General features: G+C 42.9%; 1 protein-coding gene across 4 annotated transcripts in view; it reads right to left on the bottom strand.

Moving 5' to 3' along the window:
• Positions 1-18251, bottom strand: part of SEMA5A (semaphorin 5A) — a 504279-nt gene that overhangs the window by 131603 nt on the left and 354425 nt on the right.

The following is an 18251-nucleotide window of genomic DNA, read 5'->3' on the forward strand; positions in this document are numbered from 1 at the left end:
GATCAAGGGAAGCACTTTCTGTGTCTTTGTCATTGTTACCATGTGGGTGAGGGGGAGGAGGATGCCATGGCCAAGGGCCTCCCTCCACCACGGAAGCTCTTCTTTCCATATATTAAAACTGCTACAGGAAAAACCAATGGGCAGGGAAGCTACCTTCAACCTGTGAGTGACAGGGGCTGGACGGACACTGCTTCCAATTTAATGAGTGATAAATAGTGTGATTCTTGCTTGACAGATGCAAAATCTGAGGTTTGCAGAGGCTACATCATTTTCTGACAGCACCCAGCTTATAAGAGGTGGAGGGAATATTTGACTCAAATGCACCTGGAACAAAGGCTTAAATGTTCCTCCAGGTCATGTTGCTGTGGCTTGATCCTTTTCTAAGTACTTTATTCATATATTAATCTCATCCTTGTTCTAAAATCCTAGTGCATTAACCATCACCCAAAGAGTTTCATTTAACACACACTTGAGTCATTCCTTAATGACATCACAAAACTCAGGCCCCTCTGCCAAAACTGGAACCTTCTTAAAGTTAAGGATGAAGCATTTGAGTTACAAAAGATGAAAAATTCGTGGGGGTCTAATGTGCAGCATGGAGACTAGAGCTAACAATGCTGTACAGTACACTTGAAATTTGCCAAGAGAGTAGATTTTAGGTGTCCTTACCACAAGAAAAAAGCGAGCAAGCAAGCAAGCAAGCAAAAAAGAAAGAAAGAAAGAAACAAAGAAAGAGAAAAAGAAAAAGGTAACTGTGTGACCTGATGGGTATGTTAATTAGCTTGACTGTGATGATGATTTCACAATGTGTTCACATACTGAATCAAGTTGCAGACCTCAAATATATACACTTTGTATTTTTTTAAAACCCTTAATAACCACCTCTTAAGTTTCTCTTATATCTTGAACCTCACAGAGTAAGTAATGTGTCCTCTCTCCATACTTGTTTATTAGTCATGGAGTAATACATATATAATGAGTTTGGCTTTGTTTAGATAGTTGGATGATAGCCATGGCATGTAAACGTGTTGAGTTGACTGTGTCGCACCCTTGTTTAGTACTTACTAACTGGACTTTCCCTCTAGGAGCAGAACTATGTGATGTTCATGTGATGCAAAAGACACACCCGGTCAGGCTGGGCTTGCTCACCTGACATTCTTCTATTGTTTTCCATCTGCCCTTGAACAAATAAAATCCTGGCATAGCCAGAGGCTCTCCCACTCTCCTCTGCCTTCTACACATAGAGCAGCTTCGGTGTGGCCTCTGACCAGGACTGACTATTCCTTCAGCTGCTTCATGACAAGGAGGGGCCTCCAGGCTGCTCAGGTCTGTGGTGGGCCACTCAAATAACACTGCCCTCGTGATAATTACCGACTCAGAACTACCAACGATTTGCCCTAGGACACAAATACTCATTATTTCATTTGCTCATTGGGTGAATATTTATTAAGAGCTTATTTGGGTCATATTCTAGCTTAGCTGCTCTTGTTGCAAAAATATCAACTTCCAAAGGTTTTCTGATGTTTGGACACTGGGCTCAATGTCCACTGATTTCCTTCACCTGAGGGAAAGTGTTACTTGCAGGGAATTATTTTCACCTGTCAGTGTTCTGTCCGGGAGGCGTGAGCCACAGTGAATGGTGCATATGAATTAACAAGTCAGGAGTGACAATGCCTCCCTTTTTCTAGCCTAAGTATGAACAGCATCCGTGCATTCTGAGGGCTTTGAAATGCTTCGGTGTCCTACTTCCCATGTCCAGCCTGCTAGGGTGGAGGAACCTCAGTTGTGTGCATGAACATGGATGGCTTATTTGCAAGAAATGTGGAATGAAAAATCAATGTAAAACTTGGATACACAATACAGTTCTTCACTTTTGGGAATTTACTTTGAAGTAGATACTCATGCATGTCACTAGCACTTTGTGCCATACTCCACTCCCCAACATGTACATGTTATAGGAACCTACTCTTAGATGTAAATAGATTAACTCTACATTAAAAACTAAAAGACAGGGCATGCATATTGAAATAGGCTGAATGTTTGTGCCCCCACCACCCCCCCCCAGATTTAGAGGTTGAAATCCTAACTCCCAATGCCATGTTATTTGGAGGTGGGGGACTTTGGGAAGTAATTAGGTCATGAGGGTGGGGCCCTCATCAATGAGATTGGTGCCCTCATAAAATAGGTCTCAGGGCCCTGACTTGTCTCTTTCCCCTGTGAGGACACAGGGAGAAGGTGGCTACTTATAAACCAGAAAAGGGTCCTCATGAGAACCCAAGCATGCTGGCATCCTGATTTCATGGCTTCTCATCCCCTAGCACTATGAGAAATACATTTCTGTTGTTTCTTTTTTTTTTTTTTTTTTTTTTGAGACGGAGTCTGGCTCTGTCGCCCAGGCTGGAGTGCAGTGGCCGGATCTCAGCTCATTGCAAGCTCTGCCTCCCGGGTTTACGCCATTCTCCTGCCTCAGCCTCCCAAGTAGCTGGGACTACAGGCGCCCCCCTCGTCGCCCAGATAGTTTTTTGTATTTTTTAGTAGAGACGGGGTTTCATCGTATTAGCCAGGATGGTCTCGATCTCCTGACCTCGTGATCCGCCCGTCTCGGCTTCCCAAAGTGCTGGCATTTCTTGTTGTTTCTAAACCACTCAGTCTACAGTAGTTTTTTATAGCAGCCAGTACTAAGACAAGTATATAATATACGAGATCACTTCATTCACCAACAGTCCTACTGGGGAATTTCCAGCCATCCTTTGGGTGGTGCCCTGTACAGAGTTTGACCTGAAGCCTACACCCTCCTCCTTCCTCACCCCAAGACCTACATATTGGTTGGGTCAAGAGAGCTGAGAGAAGAAGGGGCTTCATATGGGAGAGGGGTTGGAATTCCTCTGCTATCCTCCTGAAAGAAACAGAAAAAGTGAAAGAAAAGGGGTGAGAGTGAAAAACTAGAAAGACAGCAAAAAGATGCCTGCACCCCCATCAATCCTTCCTTGTGAACACAGTTCCTCCCATAATGTTTTCAACTCACACAATTCTGTCCTTTTTTTTCTTTTAAAACACAATCTGGGGAAGGGGTTCAGTTGGTGTTTGACAGTGAGAGAAATTCATTCACCCTGAATATCGACAGGATTTGGTGAGCATAAGCCCAGGGATTGGTAACAGAAATGATGGGGAGGGCTGTGGACTTTGAAATTGACAGTCTGAAATACGAAAGCAAACAGTAAACATCTGGAGGGCAGGAAAGGCCCAGCTGGCATCTGAGGGGCAGGAGTGACATGTTTTCTTAAATGTTGATTTAGAGAAAAAATGGTTTTAAATTGGGACTCACGGTTGAAATGACAAACTGAGAGATTCATCCACTAAACATGCCCCACACTAATGATGCAGAGTCCAGGGCCTCCAGCTCTCTGGCTTCCACTGACTCTCCAGTGAGGCTCCCCAAATCTTTTCAGGGATGCAGATTTACTTACGATCTGTGAGGAATCCCAGCCCAGTTCTTACTGGGCAGCAGGAAAATTATGAGTCTTAACCATTTCACTGCTTTCCCTCACTGGGATGTGGGTGGCTGAGAGGCAGTCTGGTCCCAACACTAGCTATATGTCCTCCAACCAACCACACAGGCTGTGGCAAGGGTTCCAGTTAGACAGCAGGAGTCAGAAGACTCGGGGGACAAGAGGTCGGTGCCTGGAGATGGGGCGGAAGGAGCGGGCACCAACTCACAGGGCACAGGAATGGCTCTGATTTTGAGATGGGGATATGTCCTGGGACACAGGACAAAGCTCAGACACAAGAGCAAAGAATTGTTCACTTGAGATGTCAAAGGCCAGGTCACTCAAACTGCGTGAAAGGCTCAGAGCTGATAAAAATGAGGTAACACTGACCCTGGGCCCCCGAGCTCCTGGCATGCCCTGACTCCGGGCCGGAAAAACTCCAGAATCCCGGGGAACTAGAAGTGCAGGTTAAGTGACCCCAGCCTTAAGTGCTGGAAGGTTCCAAAGACAAGCTGCCAGGTGAATTACCACAGGTCAGCAACCCCATAAAGCCCCAGACACCTGGCTATTATCCAATCCATGCACAGAGAAATGAATGCTGCCTAGAGATATTAAAAACGCCAACACTGTGTAATCAATATGATTTCTAATTGAAGGAAAATTATAGTTTAACTCAAAGAGCAGCAGCTCCTTGAGAAGATTGCCATTTAAAGACAATTTACCAAGGACAAATCAAGGCATTTGTGGTTGAAACTAATTTTTTCACTATGAATCAGTGTTCTTCTGTTAAGGACAAGGTCAGGTTTTCAAAATTAATCAAATGATCATATCACTGAAGGCCTAAATGAAGTTTCTACCCTGGTAATTAATCTTAGCGATCACTTCAATACTAAAATTAATAATTTTTTAACTAAAATCCCTTAATCATACTTGGGCATTCAAAAAATTAATTACTAAATTTTTATCATGGTCACAAATACATGAAAATTGAAGCCTACAAAAACCTCTAAACTGTTCTGGGGGTGTGGAAATCAAATTCCACCTGGCATAACTGAAGATCACTTTAAAGGATTTTTTAACTAATTTCAGACAACAACGCTCAATATTTTAGTAACACATGAGAACAATTCTTAACACATATTTTCTGGTTACAAGAAAGACATCTTCAGTTTCTTGAGCAAACTTTCCTTTCCTTTATCTAAATTTTAATTCCTCAAAGAAACATACTATGTATTTAACCAGATTCATTATATTCAGTTGAAACACAGTGGTTAGAGTAAAAGTAGGTAGCAAGAAAGGCCCTTCTAAACAATGCTTTAATCTCAAAACGGTTTAAAACTTGCAAACATAGCTGAGTTTTCACAGCCTTCAAAATCCAGAATCTAGTGATAAGTGTTTCTCTTGGTCAGAAACTTATTAAACGTGTGTTGATTGTTCTTAAATGGGAAAACAAAATCAAAAGCTCTTTACCGCTGTTTTCATATTGTTCCTGTTTTGGGATTAGTCAAAATAATGAAATGGAGCTGGTGAAGACGGGAAGAAAGGATGAATGCACACAGGGACAGATGGCTCGCTGCTTTCCAATAACTCATTCATTCAGCATTTACTTTGCACTTACTAGAGTCAGACAATTCCAGACAGGGAAAGTTGTTTTCTTCACACTGTTTTTTGTTTGTTTGTTTTGTTGTTGCTGTTGTTTTGATCTAGAATAACTGGCTACATAATTATAACTTCAGACATTCTCAACTTTAGGAGCATCTTTAGTCCATTCAGGGTGCTATAACAAAATACCATAGATTGAGGGGGGGGAGGTTATCAACAACAGATATTTATGTCTCATAGTTCTAAAGCCTGGGAGGTCCAAGATCAGGGGGCCTGCAGATTTGATGTCTGGTCACAGCCAGTTCCTCAGAGATGGCACCTTCCTTCTGTGTCTCACACGGTGGAAGAGGTGAGGGATCTCTTTGGCATCTCTTCTATTAGAGCACTAATCCTATTCATGAGAAATCCATCCGCATGACCTAATCACCTCCTAAAGGCTCCACCTCCAGATACCCTCACATTGGGGATTAGGTTTCAACTTATCTTCAATCTGGAGGGACACAAGCACTGAGACCATTGCAAGAGGGCTGGTTAATGACAGGCTACTTTGATTCTTCAAACAAGGTCTCATTAACACATTGCCTGTCCTCAGCTTCTCTGAGGAAATGTGGATCTGATGAGCAGGACAGGATCGTGTAGGAAAAGCATTGCCTCTAGGGACACAGCTCAACCCATCATTCCTTTCTTAACATTATGAAAACGTAACATTATGGAACTCCACAGCATCCTTGGTAAGAATTCTGTTTAAACACCAGAAAATACCACACTTAAGAAACATAGTGTTGGACTTCTCTGGGTTTCAAAAAGGAAAGAGAGATGAAAATACGATAAACCAATAAATAATGGAGCAGATTTTTAGGCTGTTTTGAAACAACCAAAATGAAAGTAATTCTGATGTTGACATCTCTGCAAGCGACAAATACTGTTTTCACCATGCCTGGGACAAGTATGCAGTTAGTTAGACTTGGGCATTGTTAGTAATTGCACCACTGTAAATTACAGCTTACTGCAGACAGCCTGGTGTAAGGAAATGTTCTAAGTGTTAATTTGCTGGGAGATTTGAGGCGTTTGTTTCCACTAATGACTTCCAGGTGGGAACTGCGATATTGACAGTTGCACCTTACTTCCTACTCCCAACCGTCTCTTACTCCCAGATATGTGAAATATCTTCCTTCTGTTCCTCAAGGTATCTCGGTACCCTCATCTTTTCTGCAAAGGCTTTTTTGAAAAGATGTGGTTAGGTACCTTTTCTTCCAGTCACTCTGCTGTGTAACAACTCCTGGAGGAAAGTTCGTCTGTAACACCATTGTTACCGCTATTTTATCTCGCATTGGAGGATGCACCCATTCCTTCCATGTCCTTCAGAATGCACTGCTGTCTGTTTTAGAATTTAATTACAGAGGTCAAGGCCTAAATGTGTTTAGTAATGGCTGGTCATCATTGCCAGGCAGGGGCATCTATGCAAGTTAATAAGGATGACAGGATGTGCTTAGATCGAGAATAAAAACATCAGACACTCAAAATCAAGGCAGAAAAAAAAATCCTATAAGGAATTTGACTTCTGTGATTAGCTGTGGTTCCACTTTGCACCAGTAAATACAGCCCAAGCAACCTCGCTCCTTCAGAAAGTCTCTGTTACCATGTCCTTCATGTTAGACTACATCATAATAGGAAGCTTTACGCTGCAGACCTTTGAAGGGGTAAGAGACGACAGCTCTGTGGTGATCTGAGCGTGGAGTCAGAGAGGTCTCCCTGAGCAAAGATTCCATTTGTGAACACATCACAGCAGAATCAAATTATTCCAGATTTTACGGTTCTAAGGAGAATTTTGTTTTCTGATTTCACAGCTTAGAGAATGACTATGGTGGGCCAGGTGACAGCAATTTTATATACTCTTCTAATACTCAGCAAGTAGAAGTGTGGGAGAGTTCTACAATTCTGCTCTCTGCATCTCCAAAGGAATTGCAAAGGTCATCAGGTTCCTATGTGTTTGTGGAGGGTCAAGTTACTCCCAAGCAGTGGATACTCTTTTCTTGCAGGATTCCTGAAATCCTCTCAGTGGTCCTTGAATAACTGGGTGTCAGAGACGCAGCACACCCTGGGACAGAGATGCAGTCACCTCACTGCCTCTATTTCTGCCTCCAGTTAGGCACATGTTTATGCCCCCAGTTAGAAAATGAACACACATCCCACTGGCAGTACAAATAAAGGGAAGAAGGAAAGTGCAGAGATGGCTAGAGGGGTGCAAGCAGAGATGGCGGTGGCCTCTACACATTTAACGCTGACAGGTAGGGGTTTCGTGTGTTCGCTCACTTGGTTTCAGTTAGCAGGAAATTACCCTTTGAATGCCATACACTATATGGCATCTTCCTCTTGTCCTTCTCTTCTACATTCCAGAATTTTTCTTTTTCATTGAGACATTTGCTCATGGAGCATTGGTGAAAATGGAAAACAACTCCGCTGGGTGGAAGCACTTCAGCCAGGTTTGGGTAACTAGATGTAGAGCAAACAACCAGTGTAATTACTCAGGCAGCACAAACCAGAAGAACAATTTCTCCCTTTAAATAGGAAGAGCCCTCGTAATTGTAGTCCTACCTGTTGGCTCCAAGGAAATCCATTTTACATTTAATTTTAAACTTTCAAAATTAAAATATATTTAGAGGGTTTTTGGGGGGTGAGACTAAGAGGTGGTATCTGTAAGATAGAGGGCATCTAATAGACCTCCTACCATAGGCAGATTCCTGAAACAGTCCCTACCATTCCCAACCCCCAGTGTTCATGTTCTGTGCAGTCCTCTCTGGTGAATATTGACCAGACCTATGAATATGACGGTGTGTCACTCCTGTGATTAGATCGCATGACAAGGCAACAGTGAAGGGATCCTGCAGATAAAAGTTAGATTACAAATAAGTTAATTTTAAGTTAATCAAAAGCTGGGTCATCTTGGATGAGCCTGAGTTAATCAGGTGAAAAACCCTAAAGGGCCTCTCTGAGAAGATAGGCTCTCCTTGCCGGTTGCATAGAGTAACTGGCCACATTGAAGAAGGATATGGGCGGAAAGCTGCAGGTGGTCTTAGGATGTGAAAGTAAACTCTGCCAACAGCCAGGAAAAACCTAGGGCCCTCTGTCAACACCATGAGGAAATAAACTTTGTTAATTAACTGAATAAGCTTGGAAGCTGACTCCTCGCTAGTCAAGCCTTCAGATGAGACTGCAGCCCTAGCTGGCATCCTGATTGCAGCCTAGTGAAATCCTGAACAGAGGACCCAGCTAAGCAGCACCTGGGGTCCTGACCCATGGAAATTGTGAGCTAATAAGTGTATGATGCTCAAAATTGCTAAGGATATGATAATATGTTGTACAACAATACAAGAATAACACCTCCTCTGAATACCCTATTTAACACCTTATTGAACTGTGTGTGAAGCCCAGGGTCCCCTCTGAGGTTAGCTGTCCTGCTCTTTTTGAAAAACGGGGTCCAGTTCTGGCATAGGTAACCTAGTTCCTGTTCCCAAAGCTGATGGTGTCAGAGGTGGGTTCCTCACACAAGGATGCCCACTCTGCCAGTTGACCAGCAGCCTCAGCAGGGGCCTAGCCTGTAGCATGTGGCACATGCAGGATAATGGTGATGTGGTCGTCAGGTCAGACTCTCCCTCTCAGGAATGTGAGTTAAGGAATGCACAGATGGGTGACCACTGATGGGGCAGCAAAAACATGTATCCTTAAAACATACCCCATTGCTTAAAATAACCCAAGGATTTCCTCACTGCCAAAAGAACCTAATTGAAATTAGGTAGAATTTGAATAGATTTATCAGGTAGGGACAACAATAAAGACCATGCTTACCCAGCATGTGGGTGCCACTGTAACTGGACTGCTCCAGCAATGCAACAGAATTAATCCCATCAACAGACTCAGAGGAGCAGAAGCAGCAGCGATCACAGTTGATTCATTGGAGTGATAGCACTTAAATTCTTCCTATTTGGCTAGATGCACAGTCACTTAGAAACTAGAAAACTGGGGCAGTTATAGGCTGCTGAAGTCTCTTGGGAACCTGGTTACCCCACAGAACTGAGTTCAGGGTGCAGGTTACAGAAAATGAAGGCAGAGGACAAGATGAGTTCTTTAAATGATGGAGTCATTTAAGATGTTCTTTTAATTGCAGCTATAAGACAAAACTATGGGAACCAGTGATGTTGACTCTATCCCAATATGCCTGAGGTTCTATGAGGGCAGGTTGTGTTCCTGATATAGCCTCATCTGAACATTTGGAGGGCTTCATTCTGGTGTAAATATACATGTATTTTCTGTCAATATGCATTTTCTGAAGTCAGTGCTTTGACCTGGTCTTCGTTGAAGACTGAATTGTTTGTCTTTGTTCACAACCGTAGTGAGACCCATGCAGGTCCTGAGAAGCTGCCAAGGCTCATCTCCATTGTCTCTTCCCAAACTTGGGCATCCCAGGACATTCCTAGAAGATGCAGGCCTGGGCTGCTGTCAGGTGACCCTAAAAGACATCCTACATCTCACAGGTTACTAGGGTTAAGTGGATTTTGATTTTGAACTCAGCCTTAGCACCCTGTTAGAACTTTAAAATTAAGCATGAGGATATTGGAAATGGGCACACAGGGACGCATATCAAGAATCACCATCCAACATATGAAATGGATTGGCTTGCGAAGACTTAATTTTTACATATTTATCAGTATAATTTTAGTTCTATCTCTGGTATCCATAAACACCTTGGCAGAACTTATAATAAATTGGAATTTACATGACAACAAATCAGATAAATTGAAACCTTCAGCCTGCCTCATTCAAAACTAACAAAATTGATATCTCACGGTGACAGAACATGGATTTATTCCTCAAAAAAAAATTTATTTGGTAAATGCTCGTTATGGAGAAAATAATTTTTAAAAAACTACCAAGAATCTCATTATCCAAGTTAAATCACCAGCAGAATCTGCTCTTTTAAATATTTGTTTAAAAATATTCTCATCAGACTATATTGAACACAGGAAACACTTTCAACTACATTCAGCTTGCACACTTGGATCTTACCAAAGTGAGCTCCAGAGTGGTGGAAAAAATGGATACGCTTTTTTTTTTCTTTTCTTTTTGAGATGGAGCCTGGCTTTGTAACCCAGGCTGGAGTGCAATGGTGCATCCTTGGGCCACTGCAACCTCCATCTCCCTGGCTCAAGTGATTCTCCTACCTCAGCTTCCTGAGTAGCTGGGATTACAGGCACGCGCCTCCACACCTGGCTAATTTTTATATTTTTAGTAGAGACAGGATTTCACCATGTTTGCTAGACTGGTCTTGAACTCCTGATCTCGTGATCCGCCTGCCTCAGCCTCCTAAGTGTTAGGATTACAGGCGTGAGCCACTGCACCGGCCAGATAAGCTCTCTTTTAAGACATGCCAGCATTCTGTATGCATAATAGTTAAAAAGTGTTGGTAATGATTGTAAAATATGTTTTACCACAACAAATAATATGGGTGAAGATGAAGGAGCCATTTCATTGAAAGCTGTTAGTACCTATAAAGACCTATGTGCTCACCATCAACTAGAAAAGTCCTTTGTAAAAACACTGGCCAATTCATCATCAAATTAACAGTCAAGTGGGTCTTCTCATAACTGAATTTTCCAGGGTAAATAGCTGTTAAAAATTCCTAAGCATGTATCTACATTATATACTCCAGTAACTTGTGTTCTACGTTAGACTTGTCTCGTGAAGCTTTGATGTAGAAAATGTTTCGAATGTCCCTCTGTAGAAGTAGAGATTAGACTTAGCAAAAATAAGAAAACCTGGGGCACTGAATCAAGATTATAAAAAATCCTTGTAGGTATATAATACCATCATCTCAGACAGAAACAATACTACCCTAACTGGGTTTCTGTATAAGCAGGAGGACAGCAGGTTTGGGAACAGGAGTCCACTGGGCTTCATCTCCTAGCCACTGTCATTAAACCTAAAGGAGTTATATCAAAAATTTGTATCAGGTAGGATCTGTAAGAGGTAAGGAAAAAAGAGGTAAGGAAAAACAATTTTGTTTACTTATGTATTTTCTGTCCACAAACCACAATCTTTACTACCGAGGGCAACTTTCAATCAATACTAATCATGTGAAACCTGAGAGAAAGATCATCTGCTTCAGGTGGGTCCAAAGCAAAGCGAGGTGGAGAGGAAGCAGGAGGCCACGAAGAGAACAGGAAAATTGCTCTATGAAGATGCAGTCGGTTGCATCCTATTTAGAACATATTGGGAAATGGACTAATTCATAGCTTATAACTTCATATTATTTTGTGGTTGGGAGACCAGGCATCAGCTACTAAAAATATTCAGAAAACATGTTTAAAAGCGAAACACATTAAAATACAAGAACTAATGCTCCCACATTTAATCAAACAAAACAATTAGTTGTTGTTATAGCATTTTAGGTGGTTTGGCATATATTAAATTATATTCAACAGTATATTTTCATTTTAATTGGGCCTAACACAAACTCGTACTAAAGAACTAATTGTGTTCATGGAGTTCGGGATACTGAACAGCGTCAGGCAGCAGGAGAAAGTCAGGCCACTCTTCAAATTTGACTGTAAGAACAGATGCAGTGTGGCAACGTCTACACATGTATATTGGTAACCTAGGGCTGCTGCAAGAAAGTACCACAATTCTGGTGGGTTTAAAGCAGTGGAAATGTATTGGCTCACAGTTCTGGATGCTGGAAGTCTGAAACCAAGGTATCAGGAGAGCCATGCTTCCTTAAGAATCTGGGTGGAATTCTTCACTCATCCTAGTTTCTGATGCCAGCTGTCCATTCTGGGTGTTCCTTGGCTTCCATGTGTGCACTCCAGTCTCTGCCTATGTTGTCACATGGCATTCTCCTGGCTTGCCTCTTTTCTCATCTCACAAGCACACCAGGCATATTGGGTTAGAGGGCCACTGTACTCCAGCATCACTTCATCTCGACGTAACTAATTACATGCTCAAAGGCCCTGCTTCCAAATAAGGTCAAATAGGGTACTGAAGGGTTACGAATTTCAACATACCTTCTTTGGGAACACAGTTTAACCCACACCACCAGGCAATTGAGTTGCTATTACTTGCAGCAATTATTCCATCAATAAATAAAAAATTCGGCTGGGCGCGGTGGCTCACGCCTGTAATTCCAGCACTTTGGGAGGCTGAGACGGGCGGATCATGAGGTCAGGAGATCGAGACCATCCTGGCTAACACGGTGAAACCCCGTCTCTACTACAAAATTACAAAAAGCTAGCCGGGCGAGGTGGTGGGCACCTGTAGTCCCAGCTACTCGGGAGGCTGAGGCAGGAGAATGGCGTGAACCCGGGAGGTGGAGCTTGCAGTGAGCCGAGATCCAGCCACTGCACTCCAGCCTGGGCGACAGAGCGAGACTCTGTCTTAAAAAAAAAAAAAAAAAAAAAAAAAAAAATTCATTAAAGTTTATCAAATAAGCACTCAGACTCTACAACATACCCTCTTTAGTTGATGGGAGCCCCTTACATAAAGAAGCACACATAATGCAAGTCCAGACTCGGTTTGGATTTATAATTTCTGGTGAGAAGGACAGAAATTGGAGTGAATGTTAAAAAAAAAATCCAACATAATTTTTCACAAGTTAATACTTGTTCCTGACACTTAGATAGTTGCAAATTGCTTAGAAACATTGAGTGAGATAATTCTTAGGAGTAGTGGCAACCGTAAATGTATTAACTTAATTTTTGGTACCCGGACGGATATCCTTGGGGTCTCTAAAGTCTTATATATGTTGTTCAAAGGGAATGTCAAGGTCTATTCCTCACTTAGCCTCGCCTTACTTTTTTTAGAAAGGGACTTGAAAGCCTTGGACATTAGATGCTAGAAACAAAAAAAAAATGAAGGGAGTTAAGAAAGTTAGAAACAGAATTTCCCCATTTGCCGAGTTAGTTGGCCACTGTCACTCTTGCAGAAGAAACTTCTAGAGTATATAGAACATTGTTTCTTTGTCTTTTCCACAAGTTCATTTGGGAAGTCATATTGATCTCCTGACTTTAAAAATGATTCGTAGAAAGCAACCATAAAAAGGCACTCTTCTGTACTTAAAATGAGTTTGGAAGGGAAAAGCGGGAACGGGGGAGGTCCCTGGTTACATTTCCTCCCTGGTGCTCAGGGCAAAGCTAAGTGAAGGTGACAGGCGTGAGTCTTGGGCCCCCAGGTACATCAGGGCATCTCTTCTTTTTTCCCTGAGGTTATTCTGACCCCTGCCTCCACCCCTTGTGCACCTCAGAACCTCCCTGACTTGGGGACCCCTCTTTCTTACTCCCTCATTCTTCCTCCTCAGTGAGATGATGTCCATTGGCAGTAGTAAACTTTTAAAAGCCAGATTCATAGGTTCACAGGATCTAACCTGTACTGAAAACAGTCAAAATCGCATGTGCCAAAACTCCAAAGTCCTTACAGGTGAAATTCCAACTTTACCTGGTATCAATACCTTTCAAAAGCACTGAACGGCATGGATTTCAGGTGTTGTCCTTAGAAACTCTTCTGTTGTTGCCTTTCTCACCTGTCCGGTGGCTGGTTTTTCTCAATTGGCAGACCCCCGGCATCCCACCAAACACACACACACAGTCACGCCTCCTTCCCCAGCTCATACCCTCTCTTGGTTCCCTTCGGTGCTTTATTTTGGGGCCTAACTCAGCCCCTCAGCCAAGTCCTCTCCTTCCGCTTGGCCTCTCAGCCCAGGTTCTATGTCAGCATCTCGGAAGACTGGGGATGGGATTGATAGAAACACTGCTCTGAGGTCTGGAAGGGATGCGATAGTGAGCACGTGGAGATGGAGAGGGGAGACTAGAAACATTTACAGATGCATTTCCCCGTGACAGGTGCAAACTGGCTGCTGACACCCACAGGTAAAGTGCCCTTGCCAATCCCCCATGGTCCTCCATTCTGCTGTCTCCCCCAACCCCCTGCCCCACCTCACTCCCAGCCTTAGAGTCACTCATCTTTTAAGAAGTTGTCTAGATGGGTATAGATTTCCTCAACTCGCCCCAATCTCCCTCCACCCCAACTTCCCATGAAAAACAGCACAACTTCCAACTTTAATGGACCTGTTTCTCTCCTCACATTGCACGTTTCTTCTTAACACTGAAAGCCCTGCCTCCCCCATCCCATCTTCCTGTTTCATTTTTTCCTATTTAACATTTAATGTAACTGCTTGTTTTATTGCTTCTGTCCCCCTCCAAAATATACGCTTCCTGAGATCAGGGTGTCTGTCTATCTTGTCCATTGCTGAACCCTCTCCTGTGAATTTTGGCACAAAAACTCCAGTGTCTTCTTTTCACCATGCCTGGCTAATTTTTTGTATTTTTTAGTAGAGATGGGGTTTCACCGTATTAGCCAGGATGGCTCGATCTCCTGACCTCGTGATCCGTCCACCTCGGCCTCCCAAAGTGCTGGGATTACAGGCGTGAGCCACCGCGCCCGGCCAGGAGTCATTCTTAATTGCACCCATTCTCCCACTCCTCCAAAACACCTGCTGCGTCTGTCAGCTTCTCTTCAAGAAATTAACCAAGAGCAGCATTTCTCCAACTGATAGGTGTTCCATTATCACTCCTACAAGAAGACTTCTCACATGTTTTTCCTGATTGTCCCCTCACCCATGAAATTTTACTACAGATATTCTGTACTGTATATTTGCTTGTATAGTGCATGTCTATTTGAACAAAAATAAGATTTTTTGTCCCCCTAAGAAGTAATGTTTGCTTCCTTGAGGGTGACACCCGCCTATCTTCAGGCTGAGCCTGCCATGCTCACCTCCTCCTAGACCACCTTGATGACTTCAATAGCCTTGACCCCAGCCTATTCTCCCTCACTCAATTACAATGCAATGACATCTAGAATGCCTGCTTATTTTTATACAATGGCAGATCCTGTAGCAATACAGTACTGTTAGTATAGAAAGAAATTTTACCCCAAATTTTACCCTCCTTCTACCCTTTTTGTTACCCTCTGATTCATTCTCCAGGATTTATAGATAGTAATCTTTGAAAACATGCCTCATATCATGTAACTTCTTTTCTTTACAGAACTTTCAGTAATTATAATTATGCTTAGATTAAAATCTGAAATTTTAAACATAGCTAGAAGGCACATATTAGCTATCCCTGCCTGCATCTGGAGCCCTGAAACTCTACAGGGTTGAATGAACTCCAGGCATTGTTGGATCCCTTACTGTGGTTGCCTAGAAAACAGAGCAAAGGATTCAAGGATTCGGTGCTAATGCATTATTGGGGGTGCAATCCCAGGGCTGTGTGGCGAGGGAAAGGAATATGGAGCAGGAAAGAGCAGGGAGTGATGCTACATGATTTGTTACCAAGGGGCTCTTCCTTTATGATGAAACAGAAAGAGACATTTGCTTGGCTACATGAGGAGCCTGCCCTTGGACAGTCGCCTGGAGGTGAAAATGGAAGGGGAATTCACCAGTTGCATTTTGCTCATACCCCACATCCCTCTGGGTGAGGCTTGCTTCACGGAGAGTTCATCCTCCTGCACTTCTGGGCTGCAGCTACCAGCTCCTCCAGCACCTGCTTGAGAAGCCATATCCCACTCCCAGAAGAGTGGGATCTCATCCAAGCCCAGGTGTAGCAAAGCGCCACAGACGCCTGACCACCAGCTGCTCAGCATCACCTGGAAGAACCTCCTGGTCCTGCGCGGGAATCTGTCAGCCATGGTGGTAGCTGAAGCAGAGCATATAGCTGAGGGTTCAGGGTCAAGTAAGGCTGAAAGAACCTGCTGTTGAACTGATGACCTGACCAATCAGCAGTCCTTCTCTGTTATCTGAGCTCCTTATGCTCCACTGCACCCCAGAGTCTTGGTTCAGGTGACACCTTATTGCTTCTTCCTCAGGTAGTAAAATGGGTCCCCAACACCTCACTCACCCTCTTTCCACAACGTCTTTCCTGAGGTTTTTGTTCTGATTGGCTTCTTTGGCTAGCAGCCAAGGTTTTCTGTTTTTGAAGTAGGAATCACAGATACATTATCCCTAAATTTTCCATGTACCTTTATTTTTGATAGAAAGATTACCCTAGAATAACATTCTTGAGTCGCATTTATTTTCCTCTAACGTGTGCATATATTGTTCTACTTGAAATCTGGTATTGAGGGTTCCCCTATTTTGGTTTTCCTTTCTTTCTCAAACATTCTCACATCATTTGGCTGAATTTAGCCCCGAATTAGTCTTATTTTGTGTTTGTAAAAGAGATTTTTGGTTTTCTATTCCTTGAGATTTTCATTTTTGAGAGTGTCTGCCTTTTTTTTATTCCTGGGTGAGTCTAATATGCTCAATTCACATTTTCTTTTTCTCAGAATTTTGTATAACCATGTTTCACAGATTTATACAGCTACAGACTATCCTGAGATCATGTGACTTTTTTTTCATTTTTGGTTACTTTTTTTTCCTCCTCAATACCTAAATAATTATTTCTGTATTCTTGGAAATCAAAAACTTACATGGCTAGTGTTCATTTATTCTGAATTAATATTGCACAAATACAGTACGTTTTGAAATCTGCAGACTCAATTCTTCCTTTATTTCAGGGTAGTTTTCTTCGATAGTGTCTTTGGACACAAGTTTTTAGCTCCACAGACAGCGTTCTTTCATCCAAAGACACCAATCACTCTGTGTGTTCCACGGTCTTTGTGGGTCCTTCATGTTTAAAACCTTATCTTTTATTTCTACATGTTCCACCTTAATCACTGAAAACACTTACTCTCTGTCTAAGCTTTAGGTGTGTTTTTGTGTCCATGAAGTTTCTAGTTTAATTATTACTCTTGTAGTAGAACAGAGCATCATTTTGATCTATTTATTCCCTCATCTCTGTGAACTTCCTTTTCATCTCATTTTGTCTCTTTCATCATTTCAACTCTGGGTACTTACTTTATTTACATTGCTCTCCCTTTTTTCCCAAGCAAAGTAACTTTGTGACACATGTCCTTTTGCTCCTGCTGGGATGTCTTCCATTCCATCTGCTTTTCTGCAGACTGAAGTGACAGGACAAGGATGCAGAGAAGGAAGCTCAGCTCAGGCTGCCTCTTTGTTGAAGGTCTTGAGCTTTCACTCTTTCCCCCCTTTTTGAGACAGCATCTTACTTGCTGCCCAGGCTGGAGTACAATGGTGCAATCCTAGCTCATTGCAGCCTCAAATTCCTAGGCTCAAGCAATCCTTCCAAATCATCCCCAGAGTAGCTGGGACTGCAGGTGTGCACCACCATACCTGCCTAATTTTAAAAATGTTTGTAGATGTGCAGTGCCACTATGTTGCCCATGCGGGTCTCAACCTTCTAGCCTAAAGTGATCCTTCTGTTTTGGCCTCCCAAAGTGCTGGGATTACAGGTGTGAGCCACCGTGCCCAGATCTATTTTTTGAGATTTCTATAAATATTTCATTCCAGAAACAATAATGTCTGCAGTCTCATAAACAAGAAAACAGTGCAATGGTAATTCCTTCTTTTCTCTTAAAACAAACGAAAATCAACGAAATCCTTTCCTTTTCCTCCCATCCCCTCCAGATAACTCATCAATCCTCCACTTCCCTTCCTTGAAAAGCTTCTAGAAGAGATGCCCTAAGCAGCTAGTTCCATCTGACTTCAGCCAGTGCTCCTCCTCCTCTCCACTTCTTCCTCTTCCCACAAACTGGCCCTGAGAGGTAGCTGTGGCCTCCATCTGCCCACTCAGTGGTCACATCTGTCCTTACCTGACCACTCAGTGGCATTGCCTGCCACCGGCCATTCCCACATCTGGCTCATTGATTGTTTCCCTTATGGGTGCAGGGCTGGCCCCACCTGCTCAGTCCTTGCTCAGCTTCATCATCACTTCCTAGTGGAGACTGATGCTGACAAGCAAATGCAGGAGCTTTCTGGGCACCTGGGGCCACCTCCCTCTCTGTGTGTCTGCTCGCCATCACCTCCCTGGCATCTTACTGATCGGTCTGTTTAGTATCTGCTGTCCCCACTAGAACGTAAGGTCCAGCAGGGCAGGTGATGCCTGTGTGTTCACCAGTTTACTTCCCAGTGCTTCAAATGAACTCCACAAATAGTAAAGATTCAGTACATAGTAGCAACTTCATGGAAAAAACAAAAACAAAAACAAAAACAAAAAC

This window comes from Macaca mulatta, chromosome 6 (genome assembly GCF_049350105.2).
Source record: "Macaca mulatta isolate MMU2019108-1 chromosome 6, T2T-MMU8v2.0, whole genome shotgun sequence".
Taxonomy (NCBI): domain Eukaryota; kingdom Metazoa; phylum Chordata; class Mammalia; order Primates; family Cercopithecidae; genus Macaca; species Macaca mulatta.